Here is a 22,914-nt window from a genome sequence, read left to right on the forward strand (position 1 = left end):
CGTAGGTTTCAGACACCACACACCTATGAAAGACTAAGAAAGCCACCTCAGAAAATTCAAAAATACCAAACTACATATCCCAAATCATAAGTTTCACTCAACAAACAACAACTAAAGGCTAAGAAACATAGCTCATAAAAGCCTGAAATAGCAAACTACTCATCCCAAACTATTGGTTTCAGACAACATTCACCTAGGAAATACTAGGAAACATTAGCTCAGAAAAGCCTGAAGTAGCAAACTACACATCCCAAATCTTTGGTTTCAGACAACACACCTCAACGAAAGACGGGTGCTCGGGGAGAGCCTTTGAGGGTCTGTGGGTCCCTTGAGGGTCAGTGGTCCTTTGGGAGCTCGGGGGGACCTTTGGGGACCGGGGGATGGGCTTTGGGGGTCCGGGGATGGCATTTGGGGGTCTGGGTGGGCCTTTGGGGGTCTGGGGGGCACTTGAGGACCGATTGGTTCTTTGGGAGCCCGGTGGACCTTTGGGAGCCGGGGGAGGGCCTTTGGGGGTCCGGGGGGCCAGTTGGGAGCCTGGGGGACATTTGGGGACCGGTGGAGGGCCTTTGGGACCCTGTTGGTCTTTTGGGAACTCGATGGGCCTTTGGGGGGCCCGGGGATGGCCGTTGAGGGTCTGGAGTGGGCCTTTGGGGGCGCCGGTGGCCCTTTGGGAGCTTGGGGGACCTTTGAGTGTCCGGGGGGCAGTTGGGGGCCTGGGGGACATTTGGGGACCGGTGGAGGGCCTTTGGGACCCCGTTGGTCCTTTGGAAGCCCGGTGGACCTTTGGGGGCCGGGGGATGGCCTTTGGGGGTCCGGGGGGCCAGTTGGGAGCCTGGGGGACATTTGGGGACCGGTGGAGGGCCTTTGGGACCCTGTTGGTCTTTTGTGGTCTTTTGGGAACTCGATGGGCCTTTGGGGGGCCGGGGGCTGGCCGTTGAGGGTCTGGGGTGGGCCTTTGGGGGCGCCGGTGGCCCTTTGGGAGCTTGGGGGACCTTTGAGTGTCCGGGAGGGCCTTTGGGGGCCGGGGGGACATTTGGGGACCGGTGGCGGGCCTTTGAGAGCTTGGGGGGCCTTTGAGGACCGGGGGCTGCCTTTGGGGACCGGAGGAGGGCCTTTGGAGGCACAGGGAGGGTCTTTGGAGCACAGGGATGTCCTTTGGGGGTCCGTAGCGGCAGTTGGGGACCGCTGGAGGGCCTTTGGGACCCCGTTGGTCCTTTGGAAGCTCGATGGGCCTTTGGCGACCGGAGGAGGACCTTTGGGGGCACTGGGAGGGCCTTTGGGGCACAGGGAGGGCCTTTGGGGGGCCGGAGGGGCAGTTGGGGACCGGTGGAGGGCCTTTGGGACCCCGTTGGTCCTTTGGGACCCCGTTGGTCCTTTGGGAGCTCGATGGGCCTTTGGGGACCGGAGGAGGGCCTCTGGGGGCACAGGGAGGGCCTTTGGAGCACAGGGATGGCCTTTGGGGGTCCGGGGAGACAGTTGGGAGCCTGGGGGACATTTGGGGCCTGGGGATGGCCTTTGGGGGTCTGGGTGGGTCTTTAGGGGCGCCGGTGGCCCTTTGGGAGTTTGGGGGGCTTTGAGGACCGGGGGCTTCCTTCGGGGTTGGGGTAGGAGGATTGGAACCCTTTGGGGTTGGGTTAGAGGACCTCACAACACTGTTCAAATGAAACTTGTGTATTATAACGACCACAGAGTTTCACCATTAAATTCTCTTCTAAAATCTCTTCAAAAATCTTCTTTTAAAATGTCTCTATCTGTTTCGCCGAAATAGTTCCATAACCTGTCTAAAACGGTTTCGCCCAAATAATCCCTAAACGTAAATTCAGCGTGTTCCTTTGTTATTGGCATCTCTGCGCTAACGCATTTCAAATTAATATGAAACCTTTTCGCGCGCTAAAACAATTCATCGCTAAGATGTTTCTTGCCTAATTGTTTCCGTGGCCTTTGGTTATTAATATCCTTTAGAGTTCGAACAGTAGAACTGTTCCCGAGGCTAAGACATTAATGACTTGGATCTATTCCTGGAGAAATGTTTCTAGTCGAAAATTTTTAAAGTCTGACAGATGATGTCACTGATTGATTGATCTGTCAAGAAAGGGAAATTAATTTGTTGTTTCTAAGGGGAATTATTGATTCACGATAGGTGAATTGAGGTCGACAGCACAGGTGTTCTGACTCGTGATAGCATCACGTGGTTTATGGTTTTCCAAGTGAGAAAGTTCCTGTTTTTCAAATTCTCACTGACAAAAACAATAAAACATCCAGTTTTTTCAAATTCTCACTGACAAAGTCAATAAAAACATACAAAAATGTGAAGAAATTCCTGTTTTTCAAATTCTCACTGACAAAATCCATAGAAAACATCAAATAAATCGACCGACACACATAACCATCCATGAATTATGTAAAAAAAGGTTATAGATGGCAGCAGGGGTGCAACATGGGACCTCCTGACCCCTCTCTACTGACGCAAAAGTGGCTTTTGATTTAATTAAATAAAAAAACAAGTTTTTTTAACTGATAGTAAGGAGCGACATTAAAACTTAAAACGAACAGAAATTATTCCGTATATGAAAGGGGCTGTCCCCTCTTTAACGCATCGCTCTTTACGCTAAAGTTTGACTTTCTCACAACTCTATTTTTTATACAATGAAAAACTTTAGCGTAAAGAGCGAGGCGTTAAGGAGGGGACAGCACCTTTCATTTACAGAATAATTTCTGTTCGTTTTAAGTTTTAATGTCGCTCCTTACTTTCACTTAAAAAAACTTGTTTTTTTTTAAATTTAATTTTTGAACGTTTTTGAATAAATGCAGGTTTTGATCTTGGCTCACCGTATATGAATAATTAAAAACAAATTTCATATTAATTTACTTTTATTTCGTTAAATGGCTTCCTCGAAACTTGCTTAATTTTATTTACGAACGTTTTTATTAGTAATAAATATACGTAACTTACTAATTAACTTACGTAACGAACTTCTTCATTGATAGATTTTTAATACGTATATTAGAAGGTTCGCCCCCTAGTCAATACCTTGCTCTTTAAGCTAAAGTTTGAGTTTTGTTCCAATTCTTTAAAAATGACCCCTTAATCATGAAGGCCGTTAATTAGAATAAATAGCTCTTATGAAAGTACTAAAACATCTTTGGCTTAAAGACCAAAGTATTGACTAGGGGGTGAACCCAATCATATATTTAATATTTTCTGTTCGTTTAAAGTTTTAATGTTGCTGCTGTTGCAGTTGAAAAACTTGTTTTTTTATATTTAATTTCTGATCTTTTTTTAAGTAATGCTGGGAAGTCCGGCGTCCCTTTCATAGCAATGTCCCTTCCCCCATGTAAACTTCCCTCATGGAAAGATCCTCCCATATAACCCCCGACCCCCCCCCACTACCAGGAAAAATCACCCCTGAAAACGTCTGTATACTTCCCAATAACCAATACTATATGTTAACATTGGGTAAAGTCCATAACTTTCAGCCCTCCCCCCGGGAACTTCGGAGAATTAAGTCATCCTAAAAGACATACTTATAATATTTTTGAACATGCTGAACAAAATGGCAATCTCAAAATTATGATCAGGTGACTTTGGTAAAATAATTAGCGTGGGAGGGGGCCTAGGTGCCCTCCATTTTTTTTTTGGTCACTTAAAAAGGGCACTAGAACTTTTAATTTCCATTCCAATGAGCCCTCCCACGATATTCTAGGACCACTGGGTCGATGCGATCTCCCCTGGGGGAAAAAACAAATAAACACGCACCCGTGATCTTTCTTCTGGCAAAAAATGCAAAATTCCACATTTTTGTAGATAGGCGCTTGAAACCTCTACAGTAGGGTTCTCAGATACGCTGAATATGATGGTGTGATTTTCATCAAGGTTGTATAACTTTTAGGGGGTTTTTCTCCTTTTTTTTGAAAATCAGCTAAATTTTCTCAGGCGCGTAAATTTTGATGGATAGGACTAAACTTGATAAAACTTATATATTGGAAATCAGCATTAAAATCTAATTCTTTTGATGTATCTATTTGTATCAAAATACCGTTTTCTAGAGTTTCGGTTACCATTAAGCCGGGTCGCTCCTTACTTACAGTTCGTTACCACGAACTGTTTGATACAACGTTCACTGGAAGTTTCAACTTTGTAACCTTAACCGTTCGTGAAATATTACAGATAAATCCTTTTGACAACTTGGATGCACATAGCCTCTTTTGATTTAGTTCAACATCTCCCTTGACATACCCTGTAAGTTTCAACTTAATAACCTTAGCAGTTCCTGAGAAATTGTGGGTACTCTCTTTTGATGGCTTGAATGCACATAGTGCCTTTTGAGTTGATTTAACATGCACAGCAGCATTCCTTGAAAGATTCAACGATACACCCCTAAATATTTCTGAGATATTGTAGATACGCCTTCTAAATCTTGACAACCTGGATACAAATACTGTCTTTCTAGTTAGCTCAATATCTTCTTCAACATTCTTTCAAAGATTCAACTTCATAGCCTTCAATTTCAGCTTCAAGTTTCTGACATATTTCAGGTACGCAGTCTTGCCAACTTGGTTGTACTTGTTTTTTGTTTTTTTTATTTAGTTCAACAAAGCCTCTTAACAAGTCTTCAAACATTCAAGCTAATACTCTTAGCCGTTTCTGAGATAGTACAAGTGCACCATCTTGACCACCCACATTCACAAACTGTATTTTGATTTAGTTCAGCTTACCCCTCAAATATCCCTGACAGTTTCATCATAATGCCCTTGGCAATTCTTCACACATTTCAGATATCTTTTTCAACTTATTGCTGTTAGTTTTTCTTGAGATGTTACATATAAGATATTTTGACAACCTGCATTATCCTTGAAAGTTTCAACATAACCTGGATATACTTAATGTCCCCTTTATTAGCTCAGTATGTAGCTGAATATCCCCCTTGACTTCCACCAGAAACTGAAACTTAAAACCCTTAGCCACTCCTGAGATGTTGCTGAGGTGTTTCTGACACAACCTGAACGCCCGAAGCATCTTTTGATATAGTTCAATATCCCCGTTAGTACACCCCTGAGATATTAGAGATATGCCCTATTAACGAATTGGATGTATATAGTGTCTTTCTATTCCGCTCAAAACTTTCTTTAACTTTCAACTTAGTACCCTTGGCTTTTCCGGAGACACTGAAGATACGCCCTTTGACAACCTTGATTCACTCAGTGCCTTTTGGTTTAGCTCAACACCCTCTCAACATTCCCTGGAAGATATTGTCTAAATACCCTTGCTATTCCTGACATATTGCACATACGCTCTTTTGACAACCTGAATAAATATAGCGTCTGTTGATTTGCTTTAACGTCTTACACAACATTCCTTGATAGTTCCAAATTGGTACCCTTGGTCATTTCTGAAATATTACGGATGTGTCCTTTTAAAAATAAAAAAAATTAAAAAGTTTTTTTAACTGAAAATAAGGAACGACGTTAAAACTTAAAACGAACAGAAATTATTCCTTATATGAAAGGGGCTGTCCCCTCTTTAACGCCTCGCTTTTTACGCTAAAGTTTTTCATTGTATAAAAAAAAATAGAGTTGTGAAAAAGTCAAACTTTAGCGTAAAGAGCGAGGCGTTGAAGAGGTGACAGCCCCTTTCACATAAGGAATAATTTCTGTTCGTTTTAAGTTTTAACGTCTTTACTTACTTTCATAAAAACTTGTTTTTTTATTATTTAATTTTTGAACGTTTTTGAATAAATACAGGTTTTGATCTTGGCCCACCGTACATGAATAATTAAAACAAAGTATGCATTTTAGTTTTCTTTTTTATGGTTAAATGGCTTTCTCGAAACTTGTTTAATTTTATTTATGAACGTTTTTATTAGTAATAAATATACGTAACTTAATAATTAGCTTACGTAACGAACTTCTATATTCGTATATTTTTATTATGTATATTAGGGGGTTTGCCCCCTAGTCAATACCTTGCTCTTTAAGCTAAAGTTTGGATTTTGTTCCAATTCTTTAAAAATGACCGCTTAATCACAATGGCCGTTAACTAGAATAAATAGCTCTTATAAAAGTACTAAAAAAATCTTTGGCTTAAAGAGTGAGGTATTGACTAGGGGGTGAACCCAATCATATATGTAATATTTTTTGTTCGTTTGAAGTTTTGATGTTGCTGCTGTTGCAGTTGAAAATCTTGTTTTTTTTATATTTAATTTCTGATCTTTTTTAAATAATGCTGGGAAGTCCGGCATCCCCTTCATAGTAATGTCCCTTCCCCCATGAAAACTTCCTTCATGTAAAGATCCTCCCACATAACCCCCGACCCCCCCCGTCTACCAGAAAAAATCTCCCCTGAAAACGTCTGTATACTTCCCAATAACCAATACTATAATTATGTTAACATTGGGTAAAGTTCATAAATTTCAGCCCTCCCCCCGGGAACTTCGGGGGATTAAGTCATCCTAAAAGACATACTTACAAAATTTTCGAACATGTTGAACAAAATGGCTATCTCAAAATTTTGATCGGGTGACTTTGGGAAAAATGAGCGTGGGAGGGGGCCTAGTTGCCCTCCATTTTTTTGGTCACTTAAAAAGGGTACAAGAACTTTTAATTTCCATTCCAATGAGCCCTCCCACGATATTCTAGGACCACTGGGTCGATACGATCACCCCTGAAAAAAAAAAAAAAAAAAAAAAAAAGAAAAAAAAAAACACGCATCCGTGATCTTTCTTCTGGCAAAATATGGAAAATACCACATTTTTGTAGATAGGAGCTTGAAACCTCTACAGTAGGGTTCTCTGATACGCTGAATATGATGGTGTGATTTTCATTAAGGTTCTATAACTTTTTTGGGGTATTTCCTCCTTTTTTCGAAAATCAGCCAAATTTTCTCAGGCGCGTAACTTTTGATGGGTAAGATTAAACTTGATGAAACTTATATATTTGAAATCAGAATTAAAATCTGATTCTTTTGTTGTATCTATTTGTATCAAAATACCGTTTTCTAGAGTTTCGGTTACCATTGAGCCGGGTCGCTCCTTACTTACAGTTCGTTACCACGAACTGTTTGATATCGATGCACTATGTTAAGGAAGCTAAAAATATCGAGCTTCCTTAACATTACCTTAAAGTTTTTACTTGATGCCTTTATGCTTTCTTGAAATATTACAGGCGCGGCCTATTGACAACCTGGATACATATAATGTTTATTGCTTTATTTCAAAATCCCCCTCAACATTCCTTGAAAGTGCCAGATTGATACCCATAGTTGTTCCTGGGATATAGTAGATATGAACTCTTAACAGCCTGGATGCACAATGTTTGTTTTAATTTAGTTAAATTACATCCTCAATATTCCACAAAATTTCAACTTCACACCCCCACCTCTTTCTGAGATATTACAGACACACCCTTTTGAAAAACTGGATGCAGATAGTGCTTCTTGATTTAGTTCAACGTCTACTGATAGTTTCAACTATGGCCATCAGCTATCCCTGAGATGTTGTAGATGCACTATTCCTACAAGTTGAATGCACATAGTATCTTTTGATTTTGTTCAAGATTTCTTGTAAACTTCAACTTAATACCCTAAGCCATTCCTACAATATTTAAAAGACTTGATGTCTTTTATTTAGTCCAGTATCCCCTTCAACATTCCCTGATATTTTATACTTAGTACCCTTAACCCCGTTTCTGAGATATCAAAAATAGGACGTTTTGACAACTTTGAATCATATAGAGCATTTGATTTAGTTCAACATACCCTGAAAGTTATAACTTAATGCCCTTAGACGTTCCTGAGATATCATTTGCGCCCTTTTGAAAACTTGGATGCATATGGTATCTTTTAAATGAATTCAACATTTCCCTCAACTCTCCCTAAAAGTTTCATCTTGATACCCTTTGCCTTTTTGAAAACCCAGCGTCAAACAAACCCTCCTTTCAACACTTATATGTGAACAATGGACAACTTGGATAATTTACAGCCCTTGCCCCAGGGGCTATGGATCGTCAATTTCTCTCATAGGCATAGCTATTGAAGATGTTGACTATTTTGGACACCTAGCCTATCTCATAACTTTGATATCTTTTGGGGCTTAGAAGGCCAGCTAAGAAAGGCATGAGAGTGAACTGGTTGTCATCCCATAACTTAGGACACTAAAACTTTCAATATCCAATCACATGATCCCCATCTGAAGTTTCTGCGATAACTCCTTCCATGTATAGTATCCTAAGAGAAAAAGACCTAAATACATTGAAGCCGTATCACTCTTTACTTAGGCAGCTTTATTGTACTGCTTGTGATTTAATCTAGAACCCAATAATATATTATTTATTTGATATAAGTAGTTTTTTTTTTATTAAAATAATAATAAAAGCATATGGCAATTCAACGATTAATAATTAATTAAACGCGTAACAATTATTATGACCAATAATAACTCAGTGGGTACTTGGATATTAGTTTAAAACTTACAAAGGAGGCTCAAAGCTGTCAGTCATTTCAGTATTTGGATTTCGCAGATGAAAAACCATGCTAGACATGCAATGGTTGTGTGGTTGATGATATATGTTGTAGGGACTCTTGACAGTGGGATATCTTTTGAGTAAAGGTTTTTAGCGGGGAATTGCGGAGAAGGGGTTTATATGGGGAGAGTTGTTCAGGAGAGGGAGAGCTTTAGGGAGGAAATTTTTGGCCAGCATCAACCAGTCAGCCATAATTCCACCCTCCCTGTACCCTATTTCTATCTGACTGAGCGCAAATTAAGAACTCCCGAAAACTTTATCTAGATTCAAAACCATTATGTGTCGAAGATACAAAATATCAAGGAAATAGCTGTTTTTTCACTTGGAAGGATTACTGATTTTTCGTCTTTTTTTTTGCACTGTTACTTATCGCTTATGTAAGCCACTCGGGTTGATAGTATAGCTCATTCTTAACAGTGCCATGGTCAGGATTGCTTACGTTTTTTGAAGGTATAAGCAGTATGTAGTTACTTAGGTTTAATAACCCTTACAGATGCCCCGATTTATATCTGTTAATATCCTTTAAAGTTTTATCGTCCTTTTCTTTATAAGACTAAGAACTCCAAAGTCGAACTTTAAAGTTTTAATCCAAATATGGCACAAAGCTGACAAAAAATGAACAGACAATTCAGACAATTTTTCTAAATTGGCTGTCAAATCTCTTCAGTGGCTTAGACCCAAGAGAGCCAATTTTCCTTAAGCAGTAGATTTTTAAGACCTAATCTATACACTTGAAAATCAAATTGTTTTCCCTATTGATCAATTGGTTCCGAGAAGTCTGAATGCTAATTCAAAAGCTCTTTAAGATTTAAAAAAAGTGTAACGAAAAACATAGACTCACTTTTTAAATGGTATTTACGTGTTGTAACGATCACAACAAAGAAGTGAAGTAAGGTTAATCCTAATGAAATATACCAAAATTTGATAAAAATATAATGCTTTAGTAAAGAAACTATGGAAACTACAACAGAGAAATATGGAAAGCAGGCCGCCCAGAACGCATTATAGTAAATGCATAACCTAACCAACTCTATATGTTAAATATTTAATTGAAATATACCTCTATAGTAGTTTATCTCAATGAGACTAAGCTAATTACCTCTGAATGCAGGCAGAGAAACTGGTTTTATTCAGATCAAGAACTTAAGTGTGGTCGCTGTAAAACGTAAGAACCTTTTAAATATTAAAATATTCCAAATAACAAATTACAAGTAGAAACCACAGGGAATTTTTTTTTTTCCTGGATACAGTTGAATTTCAAACTTTTAAAAACTTTAATTATTTAAAGTTTGGAATTCCCCTGTCTTAAGAAAAAATGTCCCTATTGTGTCAACTTGTAATTTGTTGTTTATGATGGAAAGGCAGTGTGGTCTTCGTAGCTATTTATTAAAATATTATTTAAATTTTTTAAATAGGCCCAGTTTTTTGAATTGGAAACAGACTGAGGCTGCTAAAGTTTCTGTTAAAGGTTGTGTTGTTTACGGACTCAGATTTAAAGCAAATGGAAATCAAATTAATTATCCTGTTTGCTGCAATAGCTGCAAGCTAGTAAAAAACTAACCACAGCCTATGGCAGCCACAAATTTAAAAACACGTTTCAAAAACACTGTCTATGAGAAAAATTCCCATTTATAGTTGGTCAGAAATGGTAACTATCATTTCGATTAATCTTAATAGTTAAATGTTATTTTGAAAACAAATTTAGGGGAATTTCGAAAAACCGTCTTACAGGAAACTTGCAGCTCCTTCTTTGCCTTGAACAACAACAAAAATTACAGTTTTGCATGGGTAGAACTGATGTGTCCTCTTTTTTCTCTCTTTTTAAATAAAATTCTTTCATTGTAAAATAGAAGGCAAACACCAATCCTTGTCAGATAAAACTGAGAATCTAAATTCTGAAGTATTTATAGTAACATATACATCAATTTAATTTAAGTTGTTTTTTTTATTTTAAATATGTAAAATTCATTAATTACAAATTGATGTATCAAAAGTTATTAGAGTAAAAAAAAGAGAATGAATTATTTTTTTTGCATAAGTCACAACTCCCTAAACGGGATATCAAGAGAAGAATGTACAATTACGTTTTTTATTTGATTATGTTCTATTGTTTACTTGTTATTTTATTTTTTATCTTTTTTCTTTTCCATTCATTTTATTTATTTTTACATATTTTATTGTCTATTTATAATAATAACAATAATTCATTTCGACCCTCTCTAACAAGCATGAAATGCACTTAGAGGAACACAGTATGAAAATACAGAAAATAAAAAGGAAAACACAATAACAAGAAAAAACTGACGAGAAAGATAACGTCTCAGCTACTTAGCCCATTACCGGACATTGTTCTCAACTGAGAACAGTTTGACTTAGTTTTTTAGCTCATTGTTTTGTAGCTGAGACGCCCAGGAGTGTTCCATAGTTAAGAATAATGTCCATAGTGGTGGATCCAGGGGGCGAGGGGGGATCCCCCTCCCCCCCAACGTAGTTTAAAGTAGTGTAATTTACTTAATTAACGCAATTTGCGTTAATCAAAGTTGCTCGTAACGCAATTTTATCGGATCAACCTATTTTGCCCCCCCCCCTAAAAAAAAAATCCTGGATCTGCCCCTGACTGACTAAAGCATAAGATTAAATTTTCAAATCCAGAATTACCAAGGGTAAGTGTATTTTCTTGATTTTACAAAAACTGGAAATTTTAAGGCATTTGACGAGGCTACTTTTAGCTAAGGCTTAGCTATAGTTTCAACTTATACTGTCTAAACTAAAGTCCTTGGATGAGATCCTAACCATTTCAAAACATTCAGGAAGCTGTTTCCTCATTAGAAGAGATGTCTGGCAACGACGAGGACCCTTCTGACATGGTTATAATCCCTCCTGACGTGGCTGAAGTGAGTGACGAAGAGGAGGGAAATAATGAGGCTGCAGAAGACGATGTATTCATAAGTTTTCCACATGATGTTGCCGGCACGATAGAGATTCTTGCGGCCCTTGCTGCTTCTGAGCCCGATAGTTATAATCTGTCCATCGTTAGTCCAAATCCCAAGAGAAAAGCTCGGACTACTCCTAAAAGTCAAGCCAATCAAGACGCACAGTAAACAAAAAAAAACTTATACATTGCCAATTCTTTTTTTGCACCATGAGAGTGCCCCCGATATACTTGCTCACTTGATAAATATGTCTGAGTATGAGATTTTAGTAGAAGAAGGGATACCAGCACTGTACGAACAAGATAACAGCCAATCAGAGGCCTACAATCCACGTACGAACAAGATCACGTGCCTCTTTCTAGGCCAATCACCGGTTAGAAATACTGGGATAACAAGGTGACATCAGAGCAGACTTTTGGAAAATGAAACACTGGGATAACATTGTGACATCACCAGATAAGGAAATTTCACATCTTGAACATTCTTATCAAGGAGTTAGAAATATTGAGGGGACAAGATATCGGTTTGACACAATTTCTCCACCGGTTAGAAATACTGGGATAACAAGGTGACATCAGAACAGACTTCTGGAAAATGAAATACTGGGATAACAATTCGACATCACCAGATAAGGAAATTTCACATCGTGAAAATTCTTATCAGGGAGTTAGAAATATTGACGGGACAAGATATCGGTTTGACACAATTTCTCCATGAGACATATTTATAAATTTTTTTAGGGGATTTGAAGGTTGAAACAAAAAGGTAAGGCATCTCAGGGAATGCTAACTCTATTAAGAGATACTTTTTATTTTTTATTTGGGTGGTTCTCGTCTGTGTTCTGTATATTGCACAAGTATCATTTAAGCAGTGTTGTCAATATAAAAAGTTGATACTAATAAAGATGCAGATGCCAAGAAAAGAATTTTAATAAAGAAATTCAGAACAATCCTTAGAAATCAACTAGTGAGATGATTATGGATTTGAACATCATGGATCGGAACCATCAAAGACCCTAGCCACTAAGGACCTCAACCTCCAAGGGTCCCCTCTCCCAACCTCCAAGGCCCTCTTCCCTCCATTCCAACTTTTTTTAGGACACCTCGCAATTTTCAATATAGAGGCTCCATTAAGAGTAAAAAAAAAGTAAGAAAACAGTTATCAGAACGTCGTTTTTAACCTCATATTTCGGGACTTAGATAAGCTGACGCTTTGAACATCCAATTCTGATATTTTTTGCCTAACATTATTAAACATGTAATTTAGAATGTTACCACTTTTGTTTAAAAGTCCTCCCGTGGCCTAAAATGTTTCCTCATTATGACTTTTCTATTTACTAACCTAAGGTACTTCAGCTATTCATGCAAACATCCAACAATAATATCACTATTAAAAAGAAGTTATCGTTACTTTAAAATTATGCACATTGAAAACTTTATTTTCAAAGCATATTTTCTGATCGACTAATTTAAACAGGTAGAAAATACGATACAGTTTGAAAATCGCTTATGAAACGTTGAATCATTCTTTGTTCTCTAATGACTCTAATAAAATTTAGTTCATCTGTGGTGTAAGAATCAGAGCAAATGTTTAGGGAATGATCGACAAGAGATGTATCAACACCTCCTTTAATCTGTGGGGGGGAGGGGCAATTGGATTTAAAATGTAGTTATCAATTATTTTGTGTGTGTTTTCTGTAAATTGTAAAATCCAGTTTATCAATGCTACGAATAATTAATACATCCCGAAACGTTAATTTATTAGCATTTTCAATTTCTAAGGTAAATTGTAAATTTAAGTCATACGTATTAACATGATGTAGAAAGCCCCTAAGTTCACTTTCCCCATAACTCCAGAGCAGTATTACATCATCCAGATAACGCCCCCAATAGACATGTTTTAAGAAATATGAATTTAAGGTCCAATTTTCAAGGTGTTCTACATAAATGTTCGCTAATAATCCGGATAGTGGTGCTCCCACAGGGAAACCATTTTCTTATGTTGATAAAAATAATTACGGAACTGAAAATACGTTGAATAGTTATTACAAATTTTGACTAGGGAGGTTTAAGTTTTTCCACTAAATCTAGCGGATTACATATGCACGATTTTTGAGAATAAAGCAAATGTTGGAAGGCTGTACATAACAACTTTCCAATTATCGGAAGCATGGGGTTTTCATGCATGCTACGATTGACCCTAAGGCAATACCTTGCTTATGTAATTTCGGTAAACCATAAAACTTTGGACAAAAGCTACCTCAGGGTACCTTTTAGGGTAAAATCCAGGTTATGAATGTTACGAATAATTACTACATCCAGAAACGGTTATTTATTTCCATTTTCAATTTCTTAGGTATATTTACAATTTTTGGGAATAAAACATAGGTGTGAAGGCTGTACATAACTACTTTCCAAATATTGGAAGCATGGGGCTTTTGGCATGCTACAATTTACGTTAAGGGAATACCTTGCTTATGAAAATTCGGTAAACCAAAAAACTTTGGAGAAAGGCTTCCTCTGGGTGCCTTTAAGGTTAACCTCCACCTTCCAGCGTCTTCTGAAGTGACATGAATTAAGCTTGTGGCTTGATTTCCTTTAACAATTTGGTACATTCTTGCATATTTTTTTTTAATAAAGTAGGGTTTTAGTTTTCGGAAATATGAACATCACAGTTTAAAATACATCTAATTGTATTAATAACATTTTCTTAACTAGGTTTCGTAACCTTACCTAGGTGTATGTCTGGTTTTATTAATAATATTTGTCATAAACCTGTTTTACAAGTTGAAGTACTCATCTTTTTTCACTCCCAGCATTACTTTACGACTTTTTGCAGGAGCCTTCTGATAATAACTTTAGCTATTAACTCTCTATTAACGTTTTCTATAAAATTATCTAAAATTATTTCAACACATTTCTTATTTTCAAAATACAACAATATTAATAACGTGTTTTTCTTACTATTTTTACACAACGATTCAAGCCATAATCACTATTATATTCCACTGTCTGCTTTAAAAGTTCTCGTAGTGTATACATATCCGTACTCACACTATATACTTGGTCAGTATTATCCCTTATATACGCGTAGAATTGAATGAAGTGAAGAGGGAAAGACAGACTCCTCTCTGTGTATGAAGGTTCACCAAATTCTGGCCAAAATGCTGGACTTTTTTCTTTCTGAAATATAGATTAAACCATGATTTCCTATAACTCTATTAATGTTTTCTATACAATTGAAAAAAGTAATCGTAAATTTTCTGTAAACTTACTTCTAATGTGATATTTGTTAGTGGCAGAAACTTTTTTTCCACTGTAGATATTTTTTTCAAGTAAAAGTAACGATCTGCTACATTAAATCAAAGATGTGCAAAAATAAAGTCGAATGATTGTTCAATCGTAAATTTTCTGTAAACTTACTTCTAATGTGATATCTGTTAGTGGCTTTTTTTCCAAAATAGATATTTTTCCAACTAAAAGTAAAGAGCTGCTACATTCAATCAAATATTTGCCGAAGTAAAGTCGAATAATTGTTCAAGCGTAAATTCTCTGTAAATTTAGGTTCATTGTTATATTTGTTAGAGTAGCAGAAACCTTTTTTTCCAAAAATGATATTTTTCAACTAAAAGTAAAGAGCAGCTGCATTAAATCAAAGATGATCAGAAATAAAGTCGAATAATTGTTTAAGTGTATATTTTCTATAAGAATACTTCTAATGTTATATTAGATAGATTGATAGCAACTTTTTTTACAATAAATATTTTTCAACTATAAGTAAAGAGCTGCTACATTAAATCAAAGTTGCGCAGAAACAAAGTCAAATGATTGTTCAAACGTAAATTTTCTGTAAAATTACGTCTAATAATATATTTGTTAGAGTGACGTATATCTTTTTTTCCATAATAGATATTTTTTCAAATAAAAGTAAAGAGCTGCTAAATTAAATCTAAGATGTGCAGAAATAAAGTCGAATAATTTTATATTTTTTAGTGATGGAAACCTTTTTTCTACAAAGGATATTTTTCCAAGTAAAAGTAAAGAGCTGCTACATTAAATAAAAGATTTGCAGAAATAAAGTCAAATAATTTTATATTTGTTAGTGGCAGAAACCTTTTTTCCCAGAAAGGATTTTTTTCAAGTAAAAGTAAAGAGCTGCTAAATTAAATCAAAGATGTGAAAAAAATAAAGTCGAATAATTGTTCAAGCTTAAATTTTCAGTAAACTTACTTCTATTGTCATATTTGATAGAGTGGAAGAAACCTTTGTCCACAATGGATATTTTTGAACTAAAAGTAAAGAACTGTTACATTAAATCAAAGAAGTGCAGAAATAAAGTTGAATAATTGTTCAATAAAGTAGAATAATAGTGGCAGAAACCTTTTTTTCACAAAAGATATTTTCAAGTAAAAGTAAATAGCTGCTACATTAAATCAAAGATGTGAAGAAGTAAAGTCGAATAATTGTTCAAGCGTAAATTTTCAGCAAACATACTTCTAATGTTATATTTATTGGTGGCAGAATTTTTTTTTCAACAATAGATATTTTTTCAACTAAAAGTAAAGAGCTACTACATTAAATCAAAGATCTGCCGAAATAAAGTCGAATAATTGTTCAAGAGTAAATTTTAAGTAAAAATACTTCTAATGTTATATTTGTTAGTCACAGAAACTTTTTTTTCCACAATAGATATTTTCAACTAAAATTAAAGAGCTGCTACATTAAATCAAAGATTTGCCGAAATAAAGTCGAATAATTATTCAAGCGTAAATTTTCTGTAAAAATACTTCTAATATTATATTTGTTAGAGTGGCAGGAACAGTTTTTTTTTCACAAAGGATGTTTTTTCAACTAAAAGTAAAGAGTTGCTACATTAAATCAAAGATGAGCAGAAATAAAGTCAAATAATTGTTCAAGCGTAAATTTTCTGTAAACTTACTTCTAATGTTATATTTGTTAGTGGTGGAAACCCTTTTTTCCAAAAAGGATATTTTCATGTAAAAGTAAAGAGCTGCTACATAAAATCAAAGATGTGCAGAAATAAAGTGGAATAATTGTTCAAGCATAAATTTTCTGTTAACTTAATTCTAATGTGATATTTGTTAGTGACAGAAACCTTTTTTCCACAAAGTATATTTTCAAGTAAAAGTAATGAGCTGCTACATTAAATCAAAGATGTGAAGAAATTTTCCACTAAAAGTAAAGAGATGCTAAATTAAATCATAGATAAGCAGAAATAAAGTCGAATAATTGTTCAAGCGTAAATTTTCTGTAAACTTACTTCTAATGATATATTTGTTAGTGGCAGAAACCTTTTACCACAAAGGATATTTTTCAAGTAAAAGTAAAGATCTGCAACCTTAAATCAAAGATGAGCAGAAATAAACTCGAATGACTGTTCAAGCCTAAATTTTGTGTAAACTTACTTCTAATGATATATCTGTTTGTTTCAGAAACCTTTTTTTCCACAAATGATATTTTTCAACTAAAAGTAAAGAGCTGCTACATTAAATCAAAAATGAGATGATATAAAGTCGAATAACCGTTTAAGCGTCAATTTTCTGTAAACTTACTTCAATTGTTACATTTGTTAGTGGCGGAAACCTTTTTTCGACGAAGAATATTTTTCAAGTAAAAGTAAAGAGCTGCTACATTAAATCAAAGATCTGAAGAAATAAAGTCGAATATGTTCAAGCGTAAATTTTCAGTAATCATACTTCTAATGTTATATATGTTAGTGGCAGAAGCTTTTTTCGGGGGGGGGGGGGGGGTTGAGGATGAATAAACCATTTTATCTGCCCAAAATAACTTTGGACACTGACCGTCTATTGATTCAAATATTTAACTTCCAAAGAAAAGCAACACCTTGTTTTATTGCGCGTTTAAGTCAAACAGCTCGTGCTAAGAAACTATAAGGAGCGACTCGGACCATCTAGTTAAAATTTTAAGACAATTATTTTTATTCAGCATAGTAGAACGGTCCAGCAACTATGTCATTGGGAATATTGAGCATGTCCAACACACAACTATGCCAAATTTTGATTTCATATAGAAAAAAAAAGATATATAAACTATTTTACATGAAAATGACTATGTCAATAAAAAACGAACAGAAATTCATCTAAAAAAAGCTACAGGAACTTTAAATCAAACAAGAATTTCATTATTGATATAATATTAAACAAAAAAAAAACAAAAAAAAAAGTCTTACAACGTTTGAGCTATTCATTGCTACTCACTGATTAATGTATCTTTAGCTCAAAGTAGACTGTTCTAAAAAACAACATACACAGACTTATATTCTGAATGAAAGTAGCGGTAAACTACATTCGATATCTAGATTAACCTATGTTATTAAAGAAATAGAAAAAAAAGCATATGTCTTCCATCACTTACACACTGAACTTTTCACACTGAAACCGTTATATTAATCAGATAAAATATCAGTGAGTAGCAATGAATAGCTCAAATGTTGTAAGACTGTTTTTTTTTAATACTATCTCAATAATGAAATTCATTTTTGATATAAAGTTCCAGTAGCTTTTTTTTAGATGAATTTCTGTTCGTTTTTTTTACATAGTCATTTTCATGAAAAACATTTTATATCTCTTTTTTCTATATGAAATCCAAATTTGGCATAGTTGTGGGTTTGACATGCTCAATATTCCTAATGACATAGTTGCTAAACAGTCCTACTATACTGAATAAAAATAATTGTCTTAAAATTTTAACTAGATGGTCCGAGTCGCTCCTTATAGTTTGTTAGCACGAGCTGTTTCACTTAAACGCGCAATAAAACAAGGCATTGCTTTTCTTTGGAAGTTCAATATTTGAATCAATAGACGGTCAGTGTCCAAAATTATTTTGGACAGATGAAATACCTTATTTATACCCCCCCCCCCAAAAAAAAAAGTTTCTGCCACTAACATATATAACATTAGAAGTATGTTTACTGAAAATTTACGCTTCAACAATTATTGGACTTTATTTCTTCACATCTTTGATTTAATATAGCAGCTCTTTACTTTTACTGGAAAATATCCCTTGTCGAAAAATGGCTTCTGCCACTAATAAATATCACATTAGAAGTAAGTTTATAGAAATTTTACGCTTGAACAATCATTCGATTTTTTTTCTACACATATTTAATTTAATGTAGCAGCTCTTTACTTTTACGTGAAAAATATCCTTTGCGGTAAAAAGGGTTTCTGCCACTAAGAAATATATTATTAGAAGTAAGTTTACAGAAAATTTACGCTTGAACCGTTATTCGAGTTTATTTCTGCTCATCTTTCATTTAATGTAGTAGCTCTTCACTTTTACTTGAAAAATATCCTTTGTGGAAAAAGTTTCTGACACTCTATCAAATTATAACATTAGAAGTATGTTTCCAGAAAGTTTACGCTTGAACCATTATTCGACTTTAGTTCTGCTAATCTTGGATTTAATGTAGCAGTTTTTTACTTTTAGTTGAAAAATATCCATTGTGAAAAAAAAGGTTATGCCACTCTAACAAATATAAAATTATACATAAGTTTACAGAAGATTTACGCTTGAACAATTATTCAAATTTAGTTCTGCACTTCTTTGATTTAATGTAGCAGTTCTTTACTTTTAGTTGAAAAATATCCATTGTAGAAAAAGGTTTCTTCCACTCTATCAAATATGACAATAGAAGTATGTTTACTGAAAATTTTAGCTTGAACAATTATTCGACTGTATTTTCTTCACATCTTTAATTAATGCAGCAGCTCTTTACTTTTACTTGAAAAATATCGTTTGTGGAAAAAAGGTTTCTCTCACTAACAAATATAAAATTATTCGACTTTATTCCTGCACATCTTTGATTTAATGTAGCAGCTCTTTACTTTTACTTGGAAAAATATCCTTTGTGAAAAAAAGGTTTCTACCACTAACAAATATAAAATTGTTCGACTTTATTTCTACATATATTTGATTTAATGTAGCAGCTCTTTACTTTTAGTTGAACAAATATCCATCGTGGAAAAAAAAAGATTTCAGCCACTCTAACAAATATATCATTAGAAGTAAGTTTACAGAAAATTTACGCTTTAACAATTATTCGACAATTATTTCTGCTCATCTTTAGTTTAATGTAGCAGCTCTTTACTTTTAGTTGAAAAATATCCATTGTGAGAAAAAGTTTCTGTCACTTTATCTAATATAATATTTGAAGTATGTTTATAGAAAATTTACGCTTGTACAATTATTCGACTTTATTTCTGCACATCTTTGATTTAATGCAGCAGCTCGTTACTTTTACTTGAAAATATCCTTTGTGGTAAAAGGTTTCAGCCACTAACAAATATATGGAAAAAAAGTTTCTGCCACTAACAAATATCACATTAGCAGTAAGTTTACAGAAAATTTACGCTTGAGCAATTATTCGGCTTTATTTCTGCACATCTTTGATTTAATGTAGCAGCTCTTTACTTTTACTTGAAAATACCCTTTGTGGAAAAAAGTTTCTGCCACTAACAAATATATCATTAGAAGTAATTTTACAGAAAATTTACGCTTGAACAATTATTGGACATTATTTCTGCTCATCTTTGATTTAATGTAGCAGCTCTTTACTTTTAGTTGAAAATTTCTTCACATCTTTCATTTAATGTAGCAGCTCTTTACTTTTACTTGAAAATATCCTTTGTGGAAAAAAAGTTTCTGCCACTAACAAATATCAAACAAGAAGTAAGTTTACAGAAAATTTACGCTTGAACAAATATTCGACTTTATTTCTGCACATATTTGATTTAATGTAGCAGCTCTTTTCTTTTACTTGAAAATATCCTTTGTGTAAAAAAGGGTTTCCGCCACTAACAACTATATCATTAGAAGTAAGTTTACAGAAAATTTACGCTTGAACAATTATTCGACTTTGTTTCTGCTCATCTATGATTCAATGCAGCAGCTGCCGCTTCTGCCGCTCTATCAAATATAACATTAGAAGTATGTTTACTGAAAATTTACGCTTGAACATTTATTTGACTTTATTTAGGCAAATCTTTGATTCAACGTAACAGCTCTTTACTTTTAGTTGAAAAAATATCTATTGTGGAAAAAAAAGTTTCTGCCACTAACAAATATAACATTAGAAGTATGTTTACAGAAACTTTACGCTTGAACAGTTATTCGACTTTACTTATTCACATCTTTGATTTAATGCAGCAGCTCTTTACTTTTACTTGAAAAGATCCTTTGTGGAAAAAAGGTTTCTGCCACTATCAAATATCACATTAGAAGTAAGTTTACAGAAAATTTAAGATTGTTTTTTTAAATTGTATAGAAAACATTAATAGAGTTATTAGAAATCATGGTTTAATCTATAGTTCAGGATGAAAACAGTCCAGCATTTTGGCTAGAATTTGGTGAACCTTCATACACAGAGAGGAGTTTGTCTTTCCCTCTTCACTTCATTGAATTCTACGCGTATATAAGGGATAATATTGACCAAGTATATAGTGTCAGTACCGATATACATACACCACAAGAACTTTTAAAGGAGACAGTGGAATATAATAGTGATAATGGCTTGAATTATTATGTAAAAATAGTCAGAAAACCACGTTATTACGATTTTTGTTTTTTGAAAGTAAAAAATGTTTTGAAATAATTTTTAAAATTTTTAAAGAAAACGTTAATAGTGAGTTAATAGCTAAAGTTATTATCAGAAGGCTCCTGCAAAAAGTCGTAAAGTAATGTTGGGAGTGAAAAAAGATAAGTACTTGTAAAACAGATTTATGACAAATATTATTAATAAAACCAGACATACACCTACGAAAGGTTAAGAAACCTAGCTAAGAAAATATTATTAATAAAATCAGATCTATTTAAAACTGGGATGTTCGTATTTCTGAAAATTAAAACCCTACTTTATTAAAAAATATACAAAAATGTACCCAATTATTAAAGGAAATCAAACCACAAGCATATTTCATATCATTTGAGAAAAATTTGGAGGGTAAAGGGTAACCTAAAAGGCACCCTGAGGTAGCTTTTGTCCAAAGTTTTATGGCTTACGGAAATTACATAAGCAAGGTATTCCATTAAGGTCAATTGTAGCATGTACGAAATCCCCATGCTTCCAATATTTGGAATCTGGTTATGTACAGCCTTCAAACCTATGCTTTATTCCCAAAAATAGTATATATACCTAAGAAATATATTACTATTTCTGGATGTATTAATTATTCGTAACATTGATAAACTGGATTTTACCCTAAAAGGCACCCAGAGGTAGCTTTTGTTCAAAGTTTTATGGTCTACCGAGATTACATAAGCAAGGTATTCGCTAAAGGTCAATTGTAGCATGTATGAAAGCCCCATGCTTCCGGTGTTTGGAAAAAGGCTAAGTACAGCCTTCATACCTTGGCTTTATTTTCAAAAATCGTACATATGTAATTCGCTAGATTTAGTGGAAAAACTTAAACCTCACTAGTCAAAATTTGTAATAAGTATTCAACGTATTGTCAGTTCCGTAGTTCTTTTTATCAACTGAAAAAATGGTCTCCCTATGGGAGTATCACTATCTGGATTATTAGCGAACATTTATGTAGAACACCCTGAAAATTGGACCTTAAATTCATATTTTTTAAACATGTCTATTGGGGGCATTATTTGGAGGATGTAATATCACTCTGGAATTATGAGGAAGGTGAACTTAGGGGCTTTCTAGATCACCTTAATACATATGACCGTAATTTACAATTTACCTTAGAACTCTGAAAATGCAAATAAATTACCGTTTCTGGATGTATTAATTGTTCGTAGCATTGATAAACTGGATTTTACAATTTACAGAAAACCCACACAAAATAATTGATAACTACATTTTAAATCCAATCACTCCACCCCTCACAAGTTAAAGGAGGTGTTGTTACATCTCATGTCGATCATTCCCTAAACCTTTGCTCTGATTTTTACAACACAGATGAACTAAATTTTATTGGAGTCATTAGAGAACAAAGAACGATTCAACGTTTCGGTAAACGATTTTCAAACTGTATCGCATTTTCTACCCGTTTAAATTATTCGATCAGAAAATGTGCTTTGAAAATAGAGGTTTCGATGGGCATAATTTTAAAGTGACGATAACTTATTTTTAATAGTGATTTTATTGGTTGATGTTTGCATGAATAGCTGAAGTACCTAAGTTTAGTAAATAGAAAAATCCTAATGAGGAAACATTTTAGGCCACGGAGGGACTTTTTAAAAAAAGGATAACATTCTAAATGACATATTTAATAATGTTAAGTAAAAACTCTTAATAGACCATCTATATTGAAAATTGTGAGGTGTCCTAAAAAAAAAGTTGGAATGGAGGGAAGGGGACCTTGGAGGTTAGGAGAGGGGACCCTTGGAGACTGAGGTTCTTAGTGGCTAGGGTTATTGATGGTTGCGATCCTTGATGTTCAAATCCATAATCATCTAACTAGTTGATTTCT

Source organism: Artemia sp. Qi Xiang Cuo, chromosome 6 (assembly GCF_049724085.1).
Source record: "Artemia sp. Qi Xiang Cuo chromosome 6, ASM4972408v1, whole genome shotgun sequence".
NCBI lineage: Eukaryota > Metazoa > Arthropoda > Branchiopoda > Anostraca > Artemiidae > Artemia > Artemia sp. Qi Xiang Cuo.